Source organism: Equus caballus, chromosome 18, assembly GCF_041296265.1.
Source record: "Equus caballus isolate H_3958 breed thoroughbred chromosome 18, TB-T2T, whole genome shotgun sequence".
Lineage (NCBI taxonomy): Eukaryota > Metazoa > Chordata > Mammalia > Perissodactyla > Equidae > Equus > Equus caballus.
The window spans coordinates 3,915,107-3,941,355 of record NC_091701.1 but is presented as its reverse complement, the minus strand read 5'-3'; the positions used below and the strand labels follow the sequence as shown (position 1 = coordinate 3,941,355).

The window sequence follows — 26,249 nt, the reverse complement described above, 5'->3', positions numbered from 1 at the left end:
CTGCAGAGATTCAACTCGGAAGGGACTTGGCCCCTCTGGGACCCTCCAAAGCATCGCGGCCAAACACTCGGGGAACCTAGAGGACGGCCTGGAGGCACCTGGGGGACACGAGGAGAGGCCACCCTCGCTGCAGCTCTGCCCCTTGGCCCCACCGGGGTGGAACCTCAGAGCCTGGACTGCTTTTCCCGGAGCACAGCTTCCCTCCCCGTCCTCTCCGTCTCTTCTTCCACGTTGAGGGGCTGACGGTCGGGTCTCGGAAAGTCCTCGGTTTTCCAAGTCTTGTAATAAGCTTGCTGCTGCAGAAAGCTGTGTCGCAGATGCTCCGTTTTTGCACCCTCCTTACGCAGTGCCGGGGCTGGGCGGGCTCCAGCTTGAGACGCGTGTAGGGATGTAGCCCGAGGAGGTGATCGGAACAACTAGGTGGAGAAGTGACTCAGAATTCTTGGGGTAACGCTCCTAGCAACTAATGCGGGTCTGAAGGGACAAGGCTGGGAGCCACAGTGGAGGGCAGAAAGGCAGCGACCGTGGCTAACACTAGCTGACGTTTCCAGAAGCAGCACGGGAAACGTCGAGCCTGTGGCTTTTATGACTACAAGCGAGAGGTCCAGATAGGGTAACCGAGTCCGTGAGCCACCCTTGGGGGGTCGGGGTGGCAGGGTGTGGGCCCCCGAGCGGACTCAGGTCACTTCCACGTGCAGGGGCCCTGGGCACTGGGACGATTTCTCCTTTTGATGACGGTGATGCGGAGCAGGCCCCTAAGAGCACTGACGAGGTGTGGGCTGTTCGGACAGCTGCAGGTTCCAGGGGAGGTGACAGGAAGCCAGACATCCTGGGGCTCCAGAGGGAGGGTCAACCATCAGGGAGCTTCCGCAGGGGCTCCTCAGAAGCCTGAGGATGGCCAGGAGGCCGCTGGCTGCTGCTCGCGAGGCCGGTGGCACTGTGTGCAGTCTTTCCACGTGCTCACGAGACGGCTCGGGACGGTCCCAGCACGAGAGTGGGCAGAGATTTCCCTGCGCCCACGGAGTGCAGGGCCAGGGCCAGGAAGAGGAGGGCTGCGGACATGCTGGAAGGCTTGTTGCTCCCCGTTCGGGTCCCCCGCTGTGGTTTTCTTTACGCCAAACAGCCCAGCGTGTGGTCCTCCGGCATTGCTCTCCTGGCATCTGTCCAAGGACCCCTTCCCTTCAGGGCCAGTCCCACTGCCTCGGTGGGCTTTCGGGACCCTCTGTGACCTGTCCCCGGCATCCGTTTGCACTCCCACCTCCTCCCTGGGCTTTACTCACACTGACTGGTTCGGTTTTCCACAAATCCTCTGCCCGTGAGGCTCCCCGTCGGTGAAGCCCACATGCTGGGCGCTTGGCCAGACTCACGGGCTCCCCGAGGGGAATGAGGCGTGGATCCCGCTGGAAGAGCACAGCCCAGCTGGGAAGAGAAGGCGGGGACCCAACAGGAGGACAGTCCCCTGTGCCGGGGACAGAGGCAGGACGTGCCCAGCTCAGCACACGCTCACCCCCTGCTGGCAGTCTAAAGGGAGGTGGCACCTAGTGGGGAGGGCTGCAGGCTCTGACCGCAGCAATCGGAGGAGGCGTCCCAGACAGAAGGAGGCTGCGGTGGTGGGCACGTACAAGACAGAGGCAGGCGCGAGGCTTGGGGGGACGTGGACCAGCACCCCTTGTTTCTGGGACCACTTCCGCTGGTGCATTGTGCTCTGCGTCTCCGAACTTCGATATCCCCCAGCTCAGGCCTGGAGAGCAGTCAGCTGCGATGACGGAACGCTCTGCTGATGAGGCTTTCTCCGTCTCTTCTGTGAGCTTGGGCGCTGGCTGGCTGGCCGGCGGCTGCCTCTGAGCTGCCTCGTTAGGCTAAGCTCAGTTCCACAGCAAGGGCCCTGGGTCGGTTTCTAAGGAGCAGGGGAGCAGGAGCAGGGAGCGACGTGCTCGGCCTCCGCTGGAGAAGATGCTTCTGGCTTCAGGTGCACAGTGGGCTCTGTGGGGAGAGACCGTGAGTCGGTGTGGGGCCCCACCAGGGATTTGCCAGTGCAGCTAATGAACGCCCCCGCTGGCCCGGCATCTTCAGCTGACTCCTGAATTATGAATTACTTAATGCAACTGGTCTGATGGGTCATTTTTCACAAAACAGCAACTCAGGGTGGGGAGTGGTGGGGTGGTGGGAGAAAACATTACCAGGGGTGTGGCAGACAGGTCCGGGTGGCTCCCAATGGCATCGTCCACCTCCCAGAGCAACCGAACCCCTGACTCCTGGCTGGGCATGTGGCCACCCAGGACATAGAGTTCCCAGCCGCCTCTGCAGCGGGCTGGGCATGGAACCCAGCGCTCCCTCAGGACGGGAAGGGAAGTGACTTGTGCGGCTTCCAGATATTTCCCAGGAGAGAGAAGCAGGCTCTTCTATCTGCATCTCCCTCTGTCCTGTTGCCGGGAGCACGAGCTCTGAGGCTGGAGCTCTGTCCTGACCACACGGACGAGGGCGGCTCCTCTGGGATGACAGGGCAACGGGGACAAGAGCCTCCCGGGCAGCCCTGCCAGACCAGCGCCAACCGTGTGCCTCCAGACTGAGCGTGGGAGAGGGGCCAGCTCTGAGCGTCACTCTGCCGTGGGCCTTTGTTCCAGCAGCTGGACCCTGTCCTGACCAGGATGGCCATCTTGGAGGCAACTTTCTGGGGGCTCCCTTGGGTCAGGCCGCTCCCCGGGCCACAGCTGCCTGCAGTGCTCAGCCCACCTTTCTGTGGGGTGACAGCGAAGCGAAGCTCCAACCCACTCCACTTTTGGGGCGCTGCCCTGGAAATCGAATGCGTGAAGGTCGATGCCCCCAGGAAACAAATCTGGCGCTGGTGTCTCCCAGGGCGTCCCCTTGTTCTGTCCTCCCACACTGCGCACCCCCACTCTCTCCCAAAGACACCCCTTGTTCTGAAACAGGCCGGGCTGAAACTGTCTCTCCCTGCTGATGTCCGCAGATTCTCGTCACCTGACTCAGGGAGCAGCTCTCTCACTGGATTATTGCTGGAAAGTTGAGTTAGGAACTGAGGGCTGTCTGCTAAAGTGACAAGATTAAAAGCTGAATCCGAAAAAGCCACCAAACTCCAGGCTCAGTGGGCAGGCAGAGCCTGGGACTCGGTCAAGCCCTGGCCCTGAGCCCGCCACCTGGGGAGACAGACATTCGGGACGTCCCGGGGCTCTGGTCTTGTCCGTGGAATGCCTGATGTGCCCTCCACTCTTCTGGAGCCTCCCGTTTGATGGGGAAAGGAACTCCAGTGTGTATTCCAGGTTCACCTTGTCGAAGATGCTGTGACAGGGCGCACACATCCTTTGCTCTTCCTCTGTTCAGGCTAAGCGTCTGCAAAGGGTCTGGGAGGGCAGGTTTCACAGAGAAAGTGACAAGGGAACATGTGCGGTTCAGTAAGGCCAGCGGACCCGGAGACGATGCCATTGAGAAGATAGTTGATTACTTGCAGTTCTCCGAGGCGGAGCTCGCAGGGCCACCCGGGAAGCCCCGGGGGTCAGGAGGCGAGACAGCAGGGCACCGCGGGCAGGAGTCTGTCCTGTGGGTTCTGCGGGGAGGAACAGCGAGGCAGGGTGAGCAGGCTCAGACGGGCTGGTCTGAATAACTCACAGGCTCCGGGGCAGGGGCTGTCCCGCCTGTCCGGTGCCTGCCCTGGGGGACAAGGGCAGGGGGCCCGTGGCCCTGAGTGTGAGAGTCCAAGAGAGGAGGTGCTTGGGGTGTGGATGGCCCCTGGATGGGTCGGTTTGTATTTGGAATGTGGGCCCACGAAGGAGGGCTCTTCCTGGGGTGGGGGTGCGACAAGGGAGGCAGGAGGCTGAGCCGAAGGGACTTGGGACAAGGCGTGTCCCCTATGCGCACGCGGGACAGAGGTTAAAGCCTCAGGTTTCCAGAAGCTACAAACATGGCCCAGACAAGGCTCAGCTCCGACGTCACCTCCTCAGAGGAGCCTTCCCAGCCTCCTGAGTCCACAGTGACGGCCTCCTGCCCCGCTCTCCCTCGCGTTGGCCCTTTCATTCCCCTCACTGTGTTCAGAGCCAGGCCCCCCGCTCAGCACCCACTCAGTGGGAGACGGGCAGGAGGTCAGGGTGCCCCTTCATTCAGAAGCTTTATTCCTTTCCTTTTTTGTTGTGAGGAAGATTGGCCCTGAGCTAACATCCGTGCCAATTTTCCGCTATTTTCTATGTGGGACACCTGCCACAGCATGGGCTGATGAGCGATGTGAGTGTCTGCACCTGGGGTCCAAACCTGCAAACCTGGGGCCGCTGAAGAGGAGTGCAGGAGCTTAACCAGTATGCCGCCGACCCGGCCCCAGGATTCTTTTGATAGCCTGTGACAGAAACCCAAGGGGCTTGAACTAGCAAACGAACAAAGCAGGAGAGAACGATTTCTGTAACTAGGCCATCTAAAGGCAGAGAGTTTCAGGTGAGGCTGTACCTGGGTGCTCGACGCCATCAGCAGGATCGGCCCTCCCAGCCTCTTGGCTTGGCTGCCTGCCCTGTGTGCTGCTGTCCTGCTCAGGGGGAGCTCTCCACCGCCACTCCCGGGCTGGCCTCAGCACCCATCAGCAGCCCAACAGAAAAAGAACTTCTCTTCCCCAGGATTCCAGCCCTAACTGCTCCCCGTTTCCCAGGTGGGAGATGGGGTGCCTGGCCGGGCCAAGGTGGGACCGGCTCTGAGTTCACATCACCCCCGCCGTCGGTTCCCCTTTAGAGAACCCAGCAGAGATGGGCTAAAACTCAAGGCCCACATCCCCAGGGCCCTGGGTCCCTAGTGACACTCATAGGTAAAGGCTTGTTTCTGTGACCTCTGACCGCTTCAGCTATAGAGCCAAATGGAATTAGCAAATTGTTCAAGTCCAGATGGGCTCCCGCTGGGCTCCCACTAAAGTCATGCTGATCCCAGGACCTTGAAGTCCTTTTACAGAGGAACTAGCGTCCAGACAATATCCAGAAACCGAGGCTGCCCAGGCCCAGCTCCTCGGCTCCCTGACGTCAGAGTGCACCTTCCCCCGTGGAGACAAACAGCCGAGGACGCTCATCTGAGAAACCCTCTGTCTCCTCGGCTGGAAGCAGCCCCAGACACAGGCCCATGGGAAAACACTGATCAGGAAGGCCACGGCACCCTCCCCTACCTAAAGCCCCAAATCAAAAGCCCCACCCGTTTCTTAACGAGGAGCTAGCAAGTTGGTGGGCCCTGGCTCTTGCTTTGCTGCCCCTACCTGGTGAAGGAAAGCTTTCCCAAAGGGGAAGTTTCCCAAAGTTTGTTAGCACTAGGCAGTTCCTTCCATGTTCATCTCAGGAGGAAAAATCTCAAAATGCCAGCAAGTTGGCTTCAAGGGGCCTTTCCAGGAAACCCTTCGAGGTTTTTCCTGCCTCCTGAAGATGATGAGACTTTAGGGTCCCCAGGGCGGCCTTGGCCTGCAGTGCTGGGATGGTCCTACATGGTCTTGGGTTCAGAGAGAGCCGCCCTGAGAGCCGGGCAGGGGTCAGTCCCGGGGCCCAGATGGGGACACTGAGCCCAGGATGTTGAGGCCTCTGGAGGAGTTCTCCCAGCAGCTGGTTAGAAATGAGCTTCTCGAGCTCCGCTCCACACCTCCTGCATCAAAATCTGAATATGAATCAGACCCCACATGACCCACGTGCACCACTAGTCTAAAGGACCCATCTCTGAGCCCTCACAGTCAGGAACGATGGGACTTCCGTTAGATCTTGGGTTCAGACTTTCTGGAACGCAGGATGGCAGTGTGTATGAAGGAGGCTTAACAATATTCATGTTCTTCGATCCAGTATTTCCACTCCTGAGACTGTTGCTTGACGAGATCATCAGAGGCAGGGACAAAGGATGCTGCGCACAGAGACGTTCACTGCAGTGTTACTTCTACTCAGAAACTACGGCATGTTCACAGACAGTAAAGGGTGAAGTCAAGTACGGCACGGTATACATCGACTGTTACGTGACGATTTAAAATGCCTTTTTAAAAGAACTTGCAGGGAATGGCGGGGAGTACAGTCATAAACAAGACAGACACCCTGCCTGCCCCTGGGAGCTGACATTCTCCTGGGGAAGACAGACAATGAGCGAGTGGACAGATGAGATGGTCTCAGATGGTGACAAGGACGCAGAGGGAAGAGTGGGATAATGTGGTAGAGGATCAAGGGGAGTTGGGGAGGGCTATTGAGGTGGGGGACACGGGGAGAGCCTGTCCTAGGAGCTGGCATTCAAAGTGAGATCCAACGGATGAGGGAGCCAGTGAAACGAGCAGCCCGGAGAAGACCTTCCGGGCAGGAGGAACAGGACTGACAAGATGCTGGAGCTGGGGAGCTTGGCGGTGTGAGGGATGCGATGGAGGATGTGAGACTGGAGCAGGAGAAGCCGGGAGAAGCTGGAAGCTGAGGAAGCTGGAGAAGCGAGCAGGGCCAGACCCCTCGGGTCTCGTAGGCTGTGGGTGGACTTTGGGTTTGTTCTGAGGGCTGGAGATGGGGTACATGCCACCATGACACAAACACGGTAAAGCTCTAGTAGCTGACCCTGAGGAAATGGAGCTCTGCAGATTGCCCGACAGCAAATTCTACGCAGACATCTTAAAGAAGCTCAGTGAGGCATGAGAGAATACAGACAGACAACTAAACACACACCTTCTGAGCTAAAGAGTACAACGACTGCACTAAAAAATTCAGTGGAGGGCTTCAGCATCAGACTTGAACAAGCAGAAGAAAGAATCAAGGAACTCAAGGACAGGTTATTTGAAGTTATCTAGTCAGAGGAGCAAAAAGAAAAAGGAAGGGAAAGAATGAAGAAAGACCGTAAGACTTGCGGGACATCCTAAAGGAAACCAATATAAGAGAATGGGTGTTTCAGAAGGAGAAGAGAAAGTGAAAGGAGCAGAAAGTGTACTTCAAGACATAATAGCTGAAAACTTTACAAATCTGGGGAGAGAAATGGACATTCAGGTTCATGAAGCCCAAAAGACCCCAAATAAGTTAAACACAAACAGGGTCCACACCGAGACACGTTCCTTAAATTGTCCAAAGTCAAAGACAAACAAAGCCTTTTGAAAACAGCAAGAGAAGAGTGACTCATCACATCCAAGGGACCCCAGGAGATGATCAGCATAGTTTTCGAGAGAAACCTGGAAAGTCAGGAGAGAGTAAGATGATATGTTTAAGGTGCTAAAGGAAAAAATACCCACCAACTGAGGATGCGGTCCTTGGCAACACCGTCCTTTACAAACGAAGGAGAGAGAAAGGCTTTTCCAGAAAAGCAAAAACTGAGGGGCTTTGTTACCCCTAGACCTGCCTAAGAGAAGTACTTCCAGTTGAAAGGAAAGAAGACTACACACAACACAAAAGCTTATGAAAGTATAAATCTTATTGGTAAAGGTAATATATAGACAAGTACGAAACCAAGTAACACTGTAATGGTGGCGCATGAAATGCTTTTAACCCTGGTCTAAAAGTTAAAAGACAAAAATATTAAGAATAACTATAACTACAAAGATCTGGTAATGGAAACACCATAGAAAAGATGTGAATTGTGACATCAATAACATGCAATGTGTGCCCACGACCAGGTGTCTTCACAAGGGAATTCTACCAAACATTTATAGAGGAACTGACACCAATCCTTCTTAAACTCTTCAAAAACGTTGAAGAAGGAAGACCGTGAGCTCCTTTGTGAGGCCAGCCTTGCCGTGACACCAAGGCCACACAAAAAGTTAAAAGTAGAGCTACCAAAGGATCCAGCAATCCCACTGTGGGTACGCACCCAATGGAATTGAAATCAGGATCTCAAAGAGACGTCTACACTCCCATGTTCACGGCAGCGTTATCACGAGAGCCAAGGCATGGAAGCAAGCTGAATGTGTATCAAGTGATGAGTGGATGAAGAGAATGGGGCTTACACACACAATGGAATGTTATTCGGCCTTGAAAAAGAGGGGAAGCCTGACATTCGTCACAACTTGGGTGAATCTGGGGGACGTTATGCTCGATGAAACAAGTCAGACGTGGAAGGGCAGATACCAGAAAACCACTTCCACGAAGAATCAAATAGTCAAACGCACAAAGAAGAGAGCAGACGGTGGGTGCCAGAGGCTGAGGAAAGGGCAAGCGGAGAGGTCTCAGTCGAAGGGCACGGAGCCTCCGCGTCTCAAGGTGAGTGCGTTCCAGAGCCCTACCGTGCAGCACTGTGCCTCTGGGTCATAGTGCTGGGCTGTGTACTTACGACTCTGCTCAGAGGGCCCGTCTCATGTTAGGTATTCTTATCACACACACACTCACAAAACAATGACTAACAAGGTGGAGGGAACTTTTGGAGGTGATGGATGTGTCTATGGCACAGATGGTCGTGCTGGTTTCACCGATGTATGCTCGTCTCCAAAGTCATCACATTGTATGTGTTAAATATATACAGCTTCTGTTTGTCAATTACACCTCAAGAATGTGGTTTAAAAAACAGTAAGAGTGGGTGGAGAGGAAACTGCCTTGGTCTAGAAGCTGCTGCAGGCCTCGTGGACGAGGCGATTGGGCCACTTTGACAATCCGTGTCAAGTGAGCAAAGCTCACACAGAGTGCTAGAAACCGTCATTTTGACTGTATAAAAAAATGGACAGAACCCAAAGTCCGGGAGGAAACATGCACAATTATCACAGTGATGACCTCCGGGCGGTGGGATTACGTACGATTTTCACTTGTTTTTCTTAAGCGTTCCTGTATTTTTTTCACACAAGACAAACAATAGAGGTGATTTCAAAATCTGAACGTGGGCCAGTCTCACTGATTAGTTGCAGACGACAGAACACTCTTTCTGGTTTGAGCTGAGGAGAATCTGTCCATGGGTGCTAGGACTGAGAAGCCAGGACCAGCAGGGGACCAAGCTTGGATGCCCCATGGCCAGGGACAACACTAACAATGACCTGGACAATCACTCTCCCCGCCATGTTGCCATGGAAACCCCACCGCCTGTGATACTCAGGCCCAGACCCTGGAGCGTGCTGCTGTGGGACAACCAGACCCCCTGTTCCCTGCCCACCAGGAGCCCCATCCTCCACCACCTTGGGTGGCTCACTTCCACCTTTTAAATCTCGGGCAGGCATCTGTCCAGAGGAGCTGAGGCCACTGGCAGATCCCTGGCTGCAAGGGAGTCACGGAGATGTCGATGGCAGTTTTTCCAGAGACTCCCATGGGGCCAAGCACAGAAGGAGGGGCTGGCACACTGGTGGAATGAGTCAGCCTGCAGGGTCCACCAGAGGTGTGAAATAAGAGTGACAGAAATGATCACTTGCACCCTTGACCTTCTCGAGGCCACGGGAAGGCTCAGCTATCCACTGTGTTACAAGGAGGAGAGCGAGTGGCTCTCTCTTGGTCCCGGGAGCACTGGCTCTCAGAGCGCCTCACCCTAGCTTCCACAGTGCATACTGTCCTGGCTTCCAGCTGCCAGCTCTGTCTGGCTGGGACTTTCCTTACTGCTGGAGACTCCTTGGCCCCCTGGGTGACAGGCTCAAGTGTGGAAAACTGCTGTCCCCCAGGAGCACCTTCAGCCGGTACCCCAGCTGCCTCACCCCTTGAGTGGGAGAGCCCTGAGCGGCCTGCTCTGCCCCGGCTGCCAGGGCTCCCTGGTGGGCCGAGCTCCTGTTGCCCACGGGGGTGGGTGTCCAGAGCGGGGCCCCACAGTGCTGGGCAGCCCATAGGAGCCATTATTAGCCCCCGCCTCTTCCCTCTCTCACTTCCCAACCCCCCTGCCTCCACCACCCAGATAAACTCCTGCTCCAGAGTCCTCCTCTCCAGGTCTGCGTCTGGCGCCGCACAAGCTGAGGCCTCCGTGGCCTAAGCATGCGCACGTGGAAAGCCTTGTCCCGGCTCTGGAAGTCCTGCTGGGACAGTCCCTGGGCCGTGAGTCAACAGGTGTGAGGCTGCTTCTGTGACCTCACACCTGCTCACTCCAGTTTGGAAGGTTGTCCCGTTCTTGGTTCTCATCCTTGTGGGCAGGAACCCAGAGGGCTCCAGGACGCTCTCAGCTGCCCGATGCTCCCCCCATGCTGAGGCCAGGACCACGTGTGCACACAGGCGTCATCCACCCCAGGGTTCCACCCGGCCGTCTCTGCCTCTTCTCCCCATGTCATTCAGTGCTCCATCGGCCCTGAGACTGGTGATGAATCTCCATGGGATTCAAGGGCATCCTCTGAATGTGCCACCCTTGGCGTAAACGGGACTCTGCCGTGGGTCGCTGTTAGTGTGTGAGGTTGGGGCCAGCTTTGTCCTGGGTTCACAGAGCCAACTGTCCCCTGGAGCCTGCTCTGCTGGGCGCACGAGGATGCTGGCTCTGGCGCATGGGGACGCATCCTCTGCTACAGATGTCAGCTGCCCTCCTTCACTGCAGGTCTGCCCCTGAGCAGTGGCTTGCCGCCTAGCGGCAGGGAGCTCACATTCTCATGTGACACCTTCAGACAGGGTGAGAGAGGCAGCTTGATTGATCAGCTGCTCTGTGCCAGGGGTGTGTCTTGTTTCCTTACAGCGTCCTGTGGGCTAACTGTTACTATCATCCCCAGTGCACAGATGTGGAAACCGAGGCTCCTCCAGGTTGGGTGACTCTGAGGTCCCTTGGGGCCGGGGCTGGGGCTGGGACCGGGGAGGCCTGACTCAGGGCCCGTGCTTGTTCCCTGGCGTCTTCCCGCCTCTCAGACACGGGATGTCAGAGCAATGGGGCTCCTGGTTTGCTGCATTGCTGCACCTTGGCCATTTGTCAAGCAACCTCTGTGCTGTCGTGGCACTGGGGACCCTACTGTGAACCTACAGATCCCCTGTCCTTGCGGGGTCTTCCCTCTAACGAGGAAGGCAGAGACGGTAAGCAGCCATAAGCAAGACGGCTCCAGGGGCCCTGAATGAGGGCTGCCATGCAGGGGACGGTAGACAGGCTCTGAGGAGGGGTCTGTCTCCTGCTGGGGGATGAACGACAGCAGCCGATGTTTATCATCTGGGCTGTGTGGGCCAGGAGCCCAGGGGCAGCAGGGCTGGGCGGCTCTGAGTCACGGCTGTCGAGGGGTCGGTCAGGATGTCGGCAGGGGCCGCGTTATCCCAGGCGGGGAGTCTCCCTCTCAGCTCCCGTATGTGGCTGGGGGCAGGAGGCATCGGGTCCTCCCCACGTGGGCCTCTCCACAGGGCCGCTCACAGGCCGGGAGCTGGCTTCCCCGGGGAGAGATGAAGATGGAGATCGAGGTGCACACACACACACGCACACACGTGCAAACACACACGCACACGCACACACGCCCCGCCTGCTTTCCTCCCCCCGCGGCTGGGATGGAATGGAAAACAAAACGACGACAAGCACCCTCTCCCGCTGTTCCCGGCTCGCCCTTCCTCCCTGTCCGGGGCTTGCCTTCCTTCAGGCTCCCTGAGAGTGGCCTTGGAGAGCCGTCCAGGTGACAGAGAGCTGTCTGCACCTTGTCCCTGGCCCCTGGGCTATGGAGACAGCACGAGTTTCTGCCCGCCATTCCGGTCTTCTGTCATCTGCCAGCACAGGGGGTGGTGTGCTGGGCACCGATGCCCACTTGGAATTGCTGGACGGGAGTCCAGTGTCCTTCTAGAACAAGGGGCTTCCATTCAGGCCGCTGGGACACACATTGCTGGGAACTCCCTGCTTTGGGTCTCGTTTGCTGCCGGAGAGAGTGCGGGGGCTTGGGTGCTGCCGGGGGTGGCCGGCGGTTACCCTGCGACAACCGGCCTAGACGTGCAAGGAACAAAGCGGGGGCTCTCTCCCCCTTCTTAAAATAATAATCCATCACTGTGGTGGACCATTGCTCATTTTTCCATTTTCAAATTGTGACATACACACAGAAGACACACACAACATCTACGCATGCATATGCCTATGCGTGTGCATACAGTTTAAAGATTTGGCTGGTATAGACGTCTGTATTCACCTCCCACGTCAGGAAACAGGACCTTTCCAGCCGCCCAGAAGCACTCGTGTTCCTCCTGACAACAGCCCCTCTCCCTGGGGCGACAGGTGCTTGACTTCTGTGACAGCCGTGTCCCTGCTCGGCCTCACAGTCTGGCTCCCCGGGTGGCACCCTCAGCTGAGGCGTGGTGTTTTGCCCGTTTTTCCTCATTCACGTGGACCGTGATGCGCGCCCTGTTTGGGGACTGGCTCCCTGGGCGACTCACCCGGCTGCTCGGGGTGCCCAGGGTGCGTGTGTTCCCGCGACTGTTTAGCGTCCCTTGTGTGGGTGGGCCACATGCACGCACTGTCCCATAGAGACACGCGGGCCCATTCCAGCTCAGGGCCGAGTCCCACGCTTCACTGGCGTCTATACCTGGGAGCAGAACTTCTGGGTCCAAAGGTGCTCTGCCCTTCCTGGGCAGGCCGCTGTCTCCTCTGAAAGGGAGCGCGTGTGTGCAGGTCCCGTGCTGAGCTCAGGGAGGGGCAGCGTCCTCCAGGAGGATCAGCTGCAGACCGGCCTGTGGGGTGGGGAGGGGCCGGCTGCTCAGACAGGGATGGACGGGGAGGCCTGGCCGAGGGTGTGCAGGCCGGTCAGCGGTGCCCCTGCATGGAGACGCGTCTGCTGAGAGGGACGATGGCCGGCGTTAGCTACGCGGAACAACCTGGCGGGAGGAGGCGTGGGCAGGGGCTTTGAGGCTGGGGGCCTCCCTCAGCTCGGCCGACACAACAGAGGGCCAGAGACGGGGCCACGTGAACCACAGAAGTTCATTTTCCCACAGTGCTGGAGGCTGCAAGCCCCAGAGCAGCGTCTGGCAGGGCGGGGTTCTGGGGGACCCCTCCTCCTGGCGGGTGCCTTCTCCCCACGTCCTCACGTGGTGGAGAGAGAGCTCTCGTGTCCCTTCCTCTTGTCAGAGCACTGGTCCTACCGAGTTAGGGCCCCACCCTCATGGCCTCAGTTAGCCTTCGGCACCTCCTCACAGGCCCCGTCTCCAGACACAGCCACCTGGGGCCTAGGGCGTCAACATAGGAAGCTGGGGGGACACAAACATTCGGTCTGTAACAGGGTGTGAGGGGCATCTGCAGAACTGGAGCGTGCACCGAGCAAGGGGTGGGGGCTGCTGCGGTCCTCTGTCGTTGTGTAACCAACCAGCCCCAATGTTAGCGGTTTAAAACGGGAATCATCATTTATTGACTCAGGATTTCACAGTTTGGGCCCGGGCCTGGGGGACAGCTCCTCTCCACCCTTTGTGACATCAGCTGAGGCCTTGCTCCCAAGGCCGGCAAGTTGGTGCTGGCTGACAGCTGGGAGCTGGCGAGGCTGGCAGCCTGGGGCCTTGGTCCTCCTGTGTGTGGCTACATGGGCTTTCTCTCGGCGTCCTGGTTGTTTCTAAGAGTGAGAGTGTTTCTGAGAGAGAGGTTGGGCCTGAACCCGGCAGGAGTGTCCTTCCTGCCATCAGAAAAGTCACAGTGTCGAGGTACAGCTCCTGGCCATTCACACCACAGACCTTGTCTTGGTGTTTTTTGAATAAAAATGCTATCTATGTAAGGTGCACGGCACGCTTTGGTTCACAGATGCATAGTGAAATGGTTGCTACAATACAGCTAATTAACCTGTGCCTCTCCTCACGGCATTGTCTTTTCTGGCGTGGTAGAAGCACCTGCAGTGTGTTCCTAGCGAATTTCCAGAATCTGAGACGCAAAGTTAACCGTAGTCGTCGTGCTCACATTACGTCCCCGGGCTGACTCACCCTCCTAACTGCAGTGTGAGCCCTTGACCCGGCACCCCCACCCCCCCGCGCCTGCCCCTGTTGACCACACAGGCCTCGTCTGCTCTCAGCCGTGTGCGATGGGAAACGCCCGCCTCTTATGTTGGCATCACCTCCTGGGCTACATATCTTCTTGTCCTTGAAGCGCACATTGCCCTGCTCTTCCCCGAAGCCAGCACCACCCCAAACAAGATGGGGCTGGAGCACGCCAAAGCTGGGAGAATCGGGGCCAGCCGTCGCAAACGTGGGACATCCCTCTGTGGCCAGGGCACGGGGCTCTCCACAGCTGGAGTTGCAGCCGAGTGTGTGCCTTTCTCTGGGGGGGGTCCCTGGCCTTGATCAGAGGCTCTATGGGGCTCTCAGCCAGAGAAGGGGTGCCGTGATCGTGAGCACGGATCTGATCGCACTCCAGCTCTACCATGCGGCTGTGAGAGGAGGACGCCGTCTGTCCATCCTCGCCGAACCCACCTCCCAGAAGCCACGCTGCTTCACGTGTCTGCTCCCCACAGCCCGCTCAGCGGGAGTCCAGGAGGGCAGGCTCCAAATTCACTCACTCTTGTGTTTTCCTTTCTCAACTTTTTCTTGGGGAAAACTTCAGATATACACAAAAGTAGGCAAAATGGTATAATGGCCACCCTCCCCACGTGCCCAGCTTCTACATTGTCAGCTCTGAGCCACTCGTGTCATCTCTCCTGCCCTCCTCCCTCCCCCTTTCATCTTATTTCTCTCAATTTTTCTATGGACTGGCACACACACCGAAAAGCGCTTGTGCCCTAAGTGTGCGCAGGGCAAGCTTTCACACTGTGAGCTCACCTGGGGAAGATTCTGGTACCCACTTCTGATGTGTGTAGAGGGAAGTGTTCCCATACCACCAAGCCGTTCCCTGACCCCTGACAATTCCCTGACACTTCGCCTCGATTCTGACCCTCTCCGCGGGGCCAGCATCACGTTCCACGGGTCGAGGGCTCGGTCCCACCAGGCTGCCTCCACTTCAGACGCCAGTCGCCAGCCCAGGTTGTCACCTGTGCTACTGACCAGCAGGCTATAAATCAGAGGTTAGCACGAGCCCCACTGTGGGCTCGATTAATTTGCTAGAGTGGCTCACAGGACTCAGGAAACCAGTTTACTCACTAGATTACTGGTTTATCACATAAGATTTCAAGATGCGAATCAACAGGCAGATGAAGATACACACGGCGAGGTCCCTGACGAAGGAGCTTCTGTCCTCGTGCAGTTCGGGGCCCGGCAGGTGGCCCGTGGAAGCGTGCTAGCTCCCCCCTGGAAGTGCTCTGAACCTCTTTGGGGTTGGAGGTCTTTATGGAGGCTTCCTTAGAGAAGCAGGATTGATTAGCTCATTGGCCGTTGGTGATGGATTCGACCGCCGCCCCCTCTCCCCTCCCAGGAAATCAGGGGGTGGGAATGAAAGTTCCGACTGTCCGATGGAGGTGGGTTCCCCTGGCAGCCAGCCCTCACCTTTAGTGGCTTTAAAAGGTCACCTCATGAACATAGACCCAGTTGTGGTAGACGGGGCCGTGCAGCTCGTCTGTACAATTACTGAAAAGGCAATTTAACTCCCTTCTCATTTTGCTTTGTGTGTATTCGATAGCTCTTTTCTTTGTGGTTACCGTGGAATTACACTTAACATCCTAAAGTCATAACACTCAAATGTCAATTGATGCCAGCGTCACTTCAGTAACATAGAGAAACTGGGACCCTATAGAGCTCTCACGCTGCCTGTTTCAGTTCTTAATGTCACAGAATTCCATCAATGGCATTGTGTGTCCAAAAACACAGACTAAGAATTGGGGTTTTAATCCTTTAGTCTCTTAATGCAGAAAACAAGAAGAGGAGGTACAAGCCAAAGTTAGAATAGTTCCAGCTTTTGTAGTCGTCTCCTACTTACTTGAGCAGAGACCTTCATTTCTGCCCGAGGCGTCGAGTGCCCGTCCGCGTCCTCTCCTTCCAGCCTGAAGGACTCCCTTCCTCGGAGGTGGGTCTGGTGGACAGCGCTCTCTGAGCCGTGCTTTTCTGGGAACGTCTTGGTTGCTCCCTCATTTTGGAAGGACTGCTCTCCAGATAGAGGCTCCTGGTCGGATTCTTTTCCTTCTGCACTTTGAGTACATCAGCCCTTGCCCTCTGGCCTCCAGGGTTTCTGGTGAGGAATCTGCTCGTGGTCTCCCTGGGGAAGTAGGAGGAAAGCTCTCTTCCTCTCAGCTCTGTGAACGTTAATGATGCCCCTTCTCAGGTCTCATGCAACAGAACGTTTTCCTATAGGACTATAACAGCCCTTCAGGGGTACGATCATTTTGAAACTAATCAGAGTTTAAGGAAAAGGAGTTGTGTATTTTTTTTTTTTAAAGATTTTTTATTTTTTCCTTTTTCTCCCCAAAGCCCCCGGTACATAGTTGTATATTCTTCGTTGTGGGTCCTTCTAGTTGTGGCATGTGGGACGCTGCCTCAGCGTGGTTTGATGAGCAGTGCCATGTCCGCGCCCAGGACTGGAAGCAACGAAACACTGGGCCGCCTGCAGCGGAGCGCGCGCACTGAACCACTCGGCCACGGGGCCAGCCCCAGGAGTTGTGCGTTTTAAGTGTAGCTATTTTGAGGTCTTAACAGCCAAGAGTTATTAGAGATTTTTGAATTACAGATGCAAAGGCCACTGAAAAATCCTACAGATTTTAATTTCGAATAAAGTAAATATCACTCTCTAATCTCCCACATTAATGAAACTCTCTTTGGGGTCCCTGTTTTTCAGAGTAAAGGGGTCTTGAGAGCAAAAAGTGAGCCAACCGCTGTAGTTTAGCCCCAGCCATGCCTGGTCCCTTTCCTGCTCTGACCTCATAAGGAGCCCCTGTGATGGAATTTCCCAAAAGCCTGTATAAGCCTCTGCCCGGCCTAGGGCTTTGGTACTTACCCAGGAAGCTGCTCTGGTGACCTGAGGAATCTGCCACAGTTAGTTTGTTTTCTCCGTTTTTTTTTTTTGCCCCCTGATTTTGTTCATTTTTTTTCAGTTTGCTGCTTTTTTGTTCTTTTCTTTTTGTTTTGTTACTTTTCTTTGTTTTCCTTTTTTTATTTTTTTGGGTTTTGTTCTCCTTCTTATTTTTCCCCCTTTTAAATCTTTAATTTTTTTATTATTGATTTATTTTTATATTATATTTTTACATTATATTTTTATTATATTTATATTTTTTATATTTCAGTTTTTCCTTGTTATTTTCTCATTTTTAATTTTTCCTTGTTTTTGTTCTTCTTCGCGTTTTCTTTAAATTTTTTAGCTAGTATTGTTAGCATAGTTAGCATAGTTAGCATAGTTAGTATAGTTAGCAGTGTTGGCATAGTCAGTAGTTAGTATCTTTGGTAGCGTTCGTTTTCTTTATTAGCGTAGTTAGGAAGCATAGCTGGCCTCGTTACTTTAGTTAGCCCATATTAGCTAGCCTCCTATCGTTTTGTTTGTTCACATAGTAAGCGTAGTTAGCGTCGTTCGTTAGTGTTAGTTAGCGTAGACAGGAGCCAGCATGCTTCCTGGCCTGGCGGCCACCTCTGCTGGCAGGCAGCCCTGTCCGCGGGATTACCAGCTGCGAAGGACCCTTGGGGAGGGCTCCTTCGGTATTGTGAAGCTGGCCCTGCACGTCCCCAGCGGGACGGAGGTGGCCGTCAAGATCATACAGAAGAAGGAGCAGAGCGCCGCCACTGCCAAGAGACTCCTGTGCGAAACGCAGGGTCTGGCGCGATTACGTCACCCCCATATTTTGAGGCTGGTGGAGGTGATGGAAAGCAAGGAGACACTATTTATCATAAGTGAATACGTGCGCGGAGGCAACCTGCTGGACCACCTGATGGAGCACGGCCCCCTGACGGAGGAGGAGGCGCGAGGCTGGTTCCGGCAGCTCGTCTCTGCTCTCCAGTACTGCCACCGCCGGGGCGTCATACACCGGGACCTGAAGCCGGAGAACGTGCTCCTGGACCCGGCGGGGAGCGCGAAGCTGGCCGACTTCGGCTTCTGCAGCCTGGACCCTGGCGGGCCGCTGAGCACGTTCTGCGGCACCCCCGGCTACATGGCCCCGGAGGTCATGCGGCTGCAGCCCTACGCCGGCCCCCCGGCCGACGTCTGGAGCCTCGGCGTGCTGCTCCACGCCATGCTTGCCGGGTCCCTGCCATTCTGGGGGGAGGACTTCGACGCCATAGAGCGCAGCACGCTCAGGGGGGCTTACTCGCCGCCCAGGCTGGTGTCGTGCCAGTGCGCCCAGCTGCTCAGAGGCCTGCTGACCCTCGACCCTGGGAAGAGGAAGACTTTGGAGGAGGTGATGGGGGACCCGTGGGTCAACTGGGGCCAGCCGAGGCTGAGGCCTTACAGGGAGCCGCCTGCTGACACGAGGACCGCCTGGGGGACCGACGAGATGGCGAAGGCCCAGCAGCCGCAGGGGGGTGGTCACGCCAGACCCCTGAGCTCCCTCCCCTCTAACAAGGCCCACAGCTGCCGTGCTTTGCAACACTGCAGGGCGTGGCGGAGGGCCTCGGAGCCCCGCGGCCGGCGCGCTGGCAGTGAGCCAGTTCTGCCTACCTGGCTCCGGGAGGCTGGCCGTCAGCGGCCCAGCGAGAAGCCGCAGTCAGGGCCGAAGGCCGCAGAGCCTGGCGGTGCTCTGCCCAGCCTGGACTCATGCCCCGCTGCCCCCAGCCCGGCCCCCCCAAGGGACCTCGGTGCGGTCCCCTCCTCCGACAGCGCCCGCACCACACGTGGGGCCCAGGAGGAAAGCTGCCAAGGAGACTCCCGGCAGGCGGGGCAGCCCCATGTGGTGACCCCGGCCTCGCCCTCTGGCCGCAGCCAGGGCCGAGGGGGCGCTGCCAGGAGGCTGCTCAAGGCACTCCGACGTCTGTGCTGCTGCCTGCCAATCAGGATAGGGTCTGGCAAGAGGAACAGGGTGTGGCCCCGGTGAGGTCCCAGCAGGTCCGGTCCCAACCCAAGGGTCGAGCTGCCCCCTGCATTGTCCGCGCACAGCAAGCAAGTCGCAGAATCCGGAGACGGCCCCGGGCGTGGGGCTTCGGCCAGAGGGAGACGCCTTCTGCTGTGAGTGGGGGCCGTGCAAGAAGGACACGCGTGTGGGCAAAGATGCGGGTGAGAGGCCTCGCTCCAGCGGCCAGGGGAGCTGTGCCAACCGCGGCGGCGCTCTCTGCAGAGATTCAACTCGGAAGGGACCTGGCCCCTCTGGGAGCCTCCAAAGCATCGCGTCCAAACACTCGGGGAACCTGGAGGACGGCCTGGAGGCACCTGGGGGACACGAGGAGAGGCCACCCTCACTGCAGCTCTGCCCCTTGGCCCCACCGGGGTGGAACCTCAGAGCCTGGACTGCTTTTCCCGGAGCACAGCTTCCCTCCCCGTCCTCTCCGTCTCTTCTTCCACGTTGAGGGGCTGACGGTCGGGTCTCGGAAAGTCCTCGGTTTTCCAAGTCTTGTAATAAACTTGCTGCTGCAGAAAACTGTGTCACAGATGCTCCGTTTTGCACCCTCCTTATGCAGAGCGGGGGCTGGGCGGGCTCCAGCCTGAGACGCGTGTAGGGATGTAGCACGAGGAGGTGATCAGAACAACTAGGTGGAGAAGTGACTCAGAATTCTTGGGGTAACGCTCCTAGCAACTAATGCGGGTCTGAAGGGACAAGGCTGGGAGCCAGAGTGGAGGGCAGAAAGGCAGCGACCGTGGCTAACACTAGCTGAAGTTTCCAGAAGCAGCACGGGAAACTTCGAGCCTGTGGCTTTTATGACTACAAGCGAGAGGTCCAGATAGGGTAACCGAGTCCGTGAGCCACCCTTGGGGGGTCGGGGTGGCAGGGTGTGGGCCCCCGAGCGGCCTCAGGTCACTTCCACGTGCAGGGGCCCTGGGCACTGGGACGATTTCTCCTTTTGATGACGGTGATGCGGAGCAGGCCCCTAAGAGCACTGACGAGGTGTGGGCTGTTCGGACAGCTGCAGGTTCCAGGGGAGGTGACAGGAAGCCAGACATCCTGGGGCTCCAGAGGGAGGGTCAACCATCAGGGAGCTTCCGCAGGGGCTCCTCAGAAGCCTGAGGATGGCCAGGAGGCCGCTGGCTGCTGCTCGCGAGGCCGGTGGCACTGTGTGCAGTCTTTCCACGTGCTCACGAGACGGCTCGGGACGGTCCCAGCACGAGAGTGGGCAGAGATTTCCCTGCGCCCACGGAGTGCAGGGCCAGGGCCAGGAAGAGGAGGGCTGTGGACATGCTGGGAGGCTTGTTGCTCCCCGTTCGGGTCCCCCGCTGTGGTTTTCCTTACGCCAAACAGCCCAGCGTGTGGTCCTCCGGCGCTGCTCTCCTGGCATCTGTCCAGGGCCCCCCTTCCCTTCAGGGCCAGTCCCACTGCCTCGGTGGGCTTTTGGGACCATTGTGACCTGCTCCCGGCAGCCCTTTGCACTCCCACCTCCTCCCTGGGCTTTACTCACACTGACTGGTTCGGTTTTCCACAAATCCTCTGCCCGTGAGGCTCCCCCTCGGTGAAGCCCACATGCTGGGCGCTTGGCCAGACTCACGGGCTCCCCCAGGGGAATGAGGCGTGGATCCCGCTGGAAGAGCACAGCCCAGCTGGGAAGAGAAGGCGGGGACCCAACAGGAGGACAGTCCCCTGTGGCGGGGACAGAGGCAGGACGTGCCCAGCTCAGCACACGCTCACCCCCTGCTGGCAGTCTAAAGGGAGGTGGCACCTAGTGTGGAGGGCTGCAGGCTCTGACCGCAGCAATCGGAGGAGGCGTCCCAGACAGAAGGAGGCTGCGGTGGTGGGCACGTACAAGACAGAGGCAGGCGCGAGGCTTGGGGGGACGTGGACCAGCACCCCTTGTTTCTGGGACCACTTCCGCTGGGTGCATTGTGCTCTGTGTCTCCGAACTTCGATATCCCCCAGCTCAGGCCTGGAGAGCAGTCAGCTGCGATGACGGAACGCTCTGCTGATGAGGCTTTCTCCGTCTCTTCTGTGAGCTTGGGCGCTGGCTGGCTGGCCGGCGGCTGCCTCTGAGCTGCCTCGTTAGGCTAAGCTCAGTTCCACAGCAAGGGCCCTGGGTCACTTTCTAAGGAGCAGGGGAGCAGGAGCAGGGAGCGACATGCTCGGCCTCCGCTGGAGGAGATGCGGCTGGCTTCAGGTGCACAGTGGGCTCTGCGGGGAGAGACCGTGAGTCGGTGTGGGGCCCCACCAGGGATTTGCCAGGGCAGCTAATGAACGCCCCCGCTGGCCCGGGATCTTCAGCTGACTCCTGAATTATGAATTACTTAATGCAACTGGTCTGATGGACCATTTTACACAAAACAGGAACTCAGGGTGTGGAGTGGTGGGGTGGTGGGAGGAAACATTAACAAGGGTGTGGCAGACAGTTCCGGGTGGCTCCCAATGGCATCGTCCACCTCCCAGAGCAACTGAACCCCTGACTCCTGGCTGGGAATGTGGCCACCCAGGACACAGAGTTCCCAGCCTCCTCGGCAGCGGGCTGGGCATGGAACCCAGCGCTCCCTCAGGACGGGAAGGGAAGTGACTTGTGCAGCTTCCTCATATTTCCCAGGAGAGAGAAGGAGGCTCTTCTATCTGCATCTCCCTCTGTCCCGTTGCCGGGAGCACGAGCTCTGAGGCTGGAGCTCTGTCCTGACCACACGGACGAGGGCGGCTCCTCTGGGATGACAGGGCAACGGGGACAGGAGCCTCCCGGGCAGCCCTGCCAGACCAGCGCCAACCGTGTGCCTCCAGACTGAGCGCGGGAGAGGGGCCTCTCTGTGCGCCACTCTGCCGTGGGCCTTTGTTCCAGCAGCTGGACCCTGTCCTGACCAGGATGGCCATCTTGGAGGTGACTTTCTGGGGGCCTCCCTCGGGTCAGGCCGCTCCCCGGGCCACAGCTGCCTGCAGTGTTCAGCCCTCCTTTCCGTGGGGTGACAGCCAAGCTCAGCTCCAAGCCACTCCCCTCTCGTGGCTCTGCCCTGGAAATCTAATGAGTGAAGGTTGATGCCCCCAGGAAACAAATCTGGCGCTGGTGCCCCCCAGGGCGTCCCCTTGTTCTGTCCTCCCACACTGCGCACCCCCACTCTCTCCCAAAGACACCCCTTGTTGTGAAACAGGCCGGGCTGAAACTGTCTCTCCCTGCTGATGTCCGCAGATTCTTGTCACCTGACTCAGGGAGCAGCGCTCTAATTGGATTATTGCTGGAAAGTTGAGTTAGGAACTGAGGGCTGTCTGCTAAAGTGACAAGATTAAAAGCTGAATCTGAAAAACCCACCAAACTCCAGGCTCAGTGGGCAGGCAGAGCCTGGGACTCGGTCAAGCCCTGGCCCCGAGCCCGCCGCCTGGGGAGACAGACGTTCGGGACGTCCCGGGGCTCTGGTCTTGTCCGTGGAATGCCTGATGTGCCCTCCACTCTTCTGGAGCCTCCCGTTTGATGGGGAAAGGAACTCCAGTGTGTATTCCAGGTTCACCTTGTCGAAGATGCTGTGACAGGGCGCACACTTCCTTTGCTCTTCCTCTGTTCAGGCTAAGCGTCTGCAAAGGGTCTGGGAGGGCAGGTTTCACAGAGAAAGTGACAAGGGAACATGTGCGGTTCAGTAAGGCCAGCGGACCCGGAGACGATGCCATTGAGAAGATAGTTGATTACTTGCAGTTCTCCGAGGCGGAGCTCGCAGGGCCACGCAGGGCCACCCGGGAAGCCCCGGGGGTCAGGAGGTGAGACAGCAGGGCACCGCGGGCAGGAGTCTGTCCTGTGGGTTCTGCGGGGAGGAACAGCGAGGCAGGGTGAGCAGGCTCAGACGGGCTGGTCTGAATAACTCACAGGCTCCGGGGCAGGGGGCTGTCCCGCCTGTCCGGTGCCTGCCCTGGGGGACAAGGGCAGGGGCCCCGTGGCCCTGAGTGTGAGATTCCAAGAGAGGAGGTGCTTGGGGTGTGGATGGCCCCTGGATGGGTTGGTTTGTATTTGGAATGTGGGCCCACGAAGGAGGGCTCTTCCTGGGGTGGGGGTGCGACAAGGGAGGCAGGAGGCTGAGCCGAAGGGACTTGGGACAAGGCGTGTCCCCTATGCGCACGCGGGCCAGAGGTTAAAGCCTCAGGTTTCCAGAAGCTACAAACATGGCCCAGACAAGGCTCAGCTCCGATGTCACCTCCTCAGAGGAGCCTTCCCTGCTTCCTGTGTCCACAGTGACGGCCTCCCGCCCCGCTCTCCCTCGCGTCGGCCCTTTCATTCCCCTCACTGAGTTCAGAGCCAGGCCCCCCGCTCAGCACCCGCTCAGTGGGAGATGGGCAGGAGGTCAGGGCGCCCGTTCATTTCTTCACTCACTCGCTCGTTCTTTCCTCATGGATTTGGTTCCTGCCGGGTGCCAGGCCCTGGCTGGATGATGGCTTGTCCTTGGAGACCCTGCTCAGATTTCACCGCCTCCATGAAGCCCTTCTCAAACCACATCCCCTCCTGCAGCCCCCTCTGGCCTCACCTGGGCCCCCAGAGCTGTGCTCACTGTCTGATGGCCTCTCCAGCCTGGGAGCGCTGGGAGGGCTCTGGGACAGATACAGAAAGGGGCTCAGAAACGTGTGACGATGGCTACACTCTGACTAGACGGAAGGATTGCCCACAGGCGCACGGGGGTCCAGGTCACCCCCTCCCGTCTTCCTCCGGGAACAGGGCCCCTTCCTCACCAGGAACAGAGGGACCTTCTCTCATCCTGTGCTCATTTAGACCGTTAGCAGTCTGGATTCTTTTCTCAATTTTAATTCTTTTTAAACTTTGAGGACATGTCATGAGGGTATCCCTCGGTAATGAGAAACTTAATTATCACTTCAAGGGAGGGAACCCACCTGTTGTGTCTGAGCCAAGACCGGACAATGTGGAAAGAGCAGGATGCTGAGGAGGAGCCGGCTCAGGGGCTGGGCCTCGGGGCAGCCGGAGGAGGGCAGACAGAGAGATGGATGGAGGCACAGCTGCCGGGGCGGGGGTCAAGCCGGGAGGAGGGGGAGTCCAGGGGCCTCCACAGGTGAGGGCGGTGGCTTCCAGAGGCCCCTCTGTCACGTACAAGCCGTGTTTCTCAGGCCGCCGCACCTCCAGGCCTTAGCATGAGCTGGTCCTCCAGCAGGAGCGCCTTTCCTCTGCTCTCCAGACAGCAGTGCCCTCACCCTGCGAGACTCTGCCCTTCTGGCATCTGTTCCCCAGCCTGCCCGGCCAGTACCCCGCCCCCACCATGACACACGCAGCCCGCTCTGTGCTTAGGTCACCTGGTTGTCATCGCCTGAGGCTGGAATGTCTGCTTGTGTGAGAGACCGGCAGACCTGGCTTCTAGCTTTCTAAGTCTGTGTGACCTTGGACGGGTCCCTGGTCCCTTTGGAGGCTCAGTTTCTCTCTATAAGTGGGTCTGGCAGTGGTACCTCATGGGGGCGCTGTGCTCTCTGAGCTGCTGGAGATGGAGTGTTGGATGGGTGCCTGTTGCTGGTGCCCTTGGTGCTGACCCCGGGGCCGTGGCCCCCGCGTGCCCAGGGTTTGCGGGATCCCTGGCTGCAGTGATGCACGAGGGAGTGGGAGACGGGCAGGAGGTCAGGGTGCAGCTTTGGAGTCAGAAGACACAGCATTCCTCGGGGACACTTCCCTGAGCCCCTGGTCCCGGGCCTCGCCCACCCACCTCGTCTCAGCTGCCTTCGGGGCACTCAGTGAACCCCTGCTCTGAGGCTGCATTCCCAGTGCGTCTAACCCAGGCCGGACACTGCTGTCCTCACGTCTCGGGTGAAGAAGTGAAGCTCCATGGGGCTAACGGGAGGACCGCAAACTCAGATGCCTCCAGGGGTCAGGTCCAGAGAGGTGGGTGAGGCCCTGGGCCAGAGGCAAGCTGAGGGAGTGGCGGGGACTGTGGTGAGCTGGGAACACATGCTCCATCCAGAGAGTGGCTCCAGCTCAGCTCCAGAAGAGCGTCTCCGAGAGGGACTGTCGCAGGTGGCCAGCCGTTCCCATTTCATACCAACAAAAAGCTTGACACCTGGCGTTCGCTCTGTAGTCTTCCAGGTTTTCAGTATTAGAATGAGCTTTGAAAATCTACCTTTGCCCTGGCGCCCTGAGTTGAGATGCCCCCTTGCTTCCAGCTTGAACCCTGACTGTGCAGATATGATGGCTGGAATGGAGGCAGCCACACTGCAGTCATGAGGGAGTGACACTAACATTCTGTTAATGGTGGGATAGAGAGGGGGTGGCTTCTGGGTCACCGATGACATTGTCGGGCCACCAGACCACGTCTGGACTTCCCGTCTCTCACATCGTTTATAAACATTACACGTTAGATGTCTTTGTGGTTTAAGCCACCCTTAATAGAGTTTTCCATTATTTGAGCCAAACTCATATCTCACTGGAAGCCTGCAAGTCTCAGCTAAAACTTCTCTGTACTTAAGTAGTTCCCCAGCAGACGTGGGCCTCTGCCCCGACGCCACCCTTCACCCCTGGAAACGGCCCGTGAGCTGCGGTTCTGTCTGCCTGGCTGGCTCGTCCGCGCTTGGGCTGTGAACAGCTCTGGGCCGGCCGCTGTCCTTGCTTCTCTGCACACAGCGGGCCCTCAGACACCGCAGGGACCTCGACCCCCAGCACGGCCAGAAGCCCCCAGCCAGCACGAAGCCTTTGGGGTCCCTTTGGCCGGAGCCCTGTGTCCGCCCCTCGGGGCCTCAGCAGCCTCCTCAGCTGGTGCGAGGTCCCTGGTGGGCAGCTCTCACCTCAGGGCCCTTGGGGGCTGAGCTTGGTGCACCGTCCGCCTTGGCCCTCCTGTGGCGGCATCTGGAGGCCACGAGGCAAAGAAAGCAGGACCCGAGCTGCGTTCCAGGGTGACGCGGAAAGGGCAGCGAGGGACCCATCGCATTCCAGAAGGAGCGAGGTGCCCTGCGTATTCTGGAAAGACCTCCGCTGTGCAAGTGGGGAACAGGGTCCCGCAAGGCCCGAAGGAAGGAAGGGGTGTCCGGAGGGCCGGCGGGCGGCGCAGGCTGTGGCCTCCCCTGTACAGGCTCCAGACACTGGGCCTGGTGGTCGCCTGAGCGTGATTCCCCCAAGCAAAGCAAGACAAAGCCGGGAGGGGAGCCGGGCGGGGCCGGGCCAAGAGCCGGCCCCCTGTGTGCGCAAACCCTCTGGGCGCCTCTGGGCAGCCCGTGCAGCCACCATGGCTCAGGCGCTCCCAGCGCACGTGCCACTGGCGCCAGAGCCCCCGGCACACGGGCAAGCCACCTCGGCCAGCTCCCCAGAGAGCAGCAGCAGCGTCTGGGCCTGCTGCCTGGTCCACACGTCCTCGCTATGGCCACTTGCCTCCCTTCTCTGAGCCTCAGTCTTGTCCTCCAAAACGAGGATTAACTTGGGTAACAGTCTATAGCAGGCCCCCAACAGATATGGCTTGAGTCCAGTTGGGCTCCAGGTTAGACTGGAGCCTTGCAGTGTTACCTGGAAGTTCTTCCTTGAAGCTAGCCTAAATCCTCCATGTTGTAGCCATGCCAGAGTGCTCCATTTGCCAGCTGAAAGGAACAGTCAGAAGCTTTATTCTTTTCCTTTTGTGTT

The 26,249-nt window shown here is 58.1% G+C and overlaps 1 long non-coding RNA gene across 3 annotated transcripts; it reads right to left on the bottom strand.

Moving 5' to 3' along the window:
- Positions 1 to 568: 568 nt before the first annotated feature.
- Positions 569 to 4,597, bottom strand: LOC138918841 (uncharacterized). 3 transcript variants are annotated; one of them, XR_011428670.1, is made up of 5 exons: positions 4,450 to 4,597; positions 4,269 to 4,342; positions 3,285 to 3,562; positions 1,281 to 1,983; positions 569 to 1,160 (listed from the first exon to the last, which is right to left on the bottom strand). It is a non-coding gene; the product is annotated as an uncharacterized lncRNA (long non-coding RNA). The 3 variants fall into 3 exon arrangements; XR_011428672.1 differs by having other exon boundaries at positions 4,261 to 4,342; positions 4,450 to 4,586; XR_011428671.1 differs by lacking the exon at positions 4,269 to 4,342 and having other exon boundaries at positions 4,450 to 4,571.
- Positions 4,598 to 26,249: the final 21,652 nt, after the last annotated feature.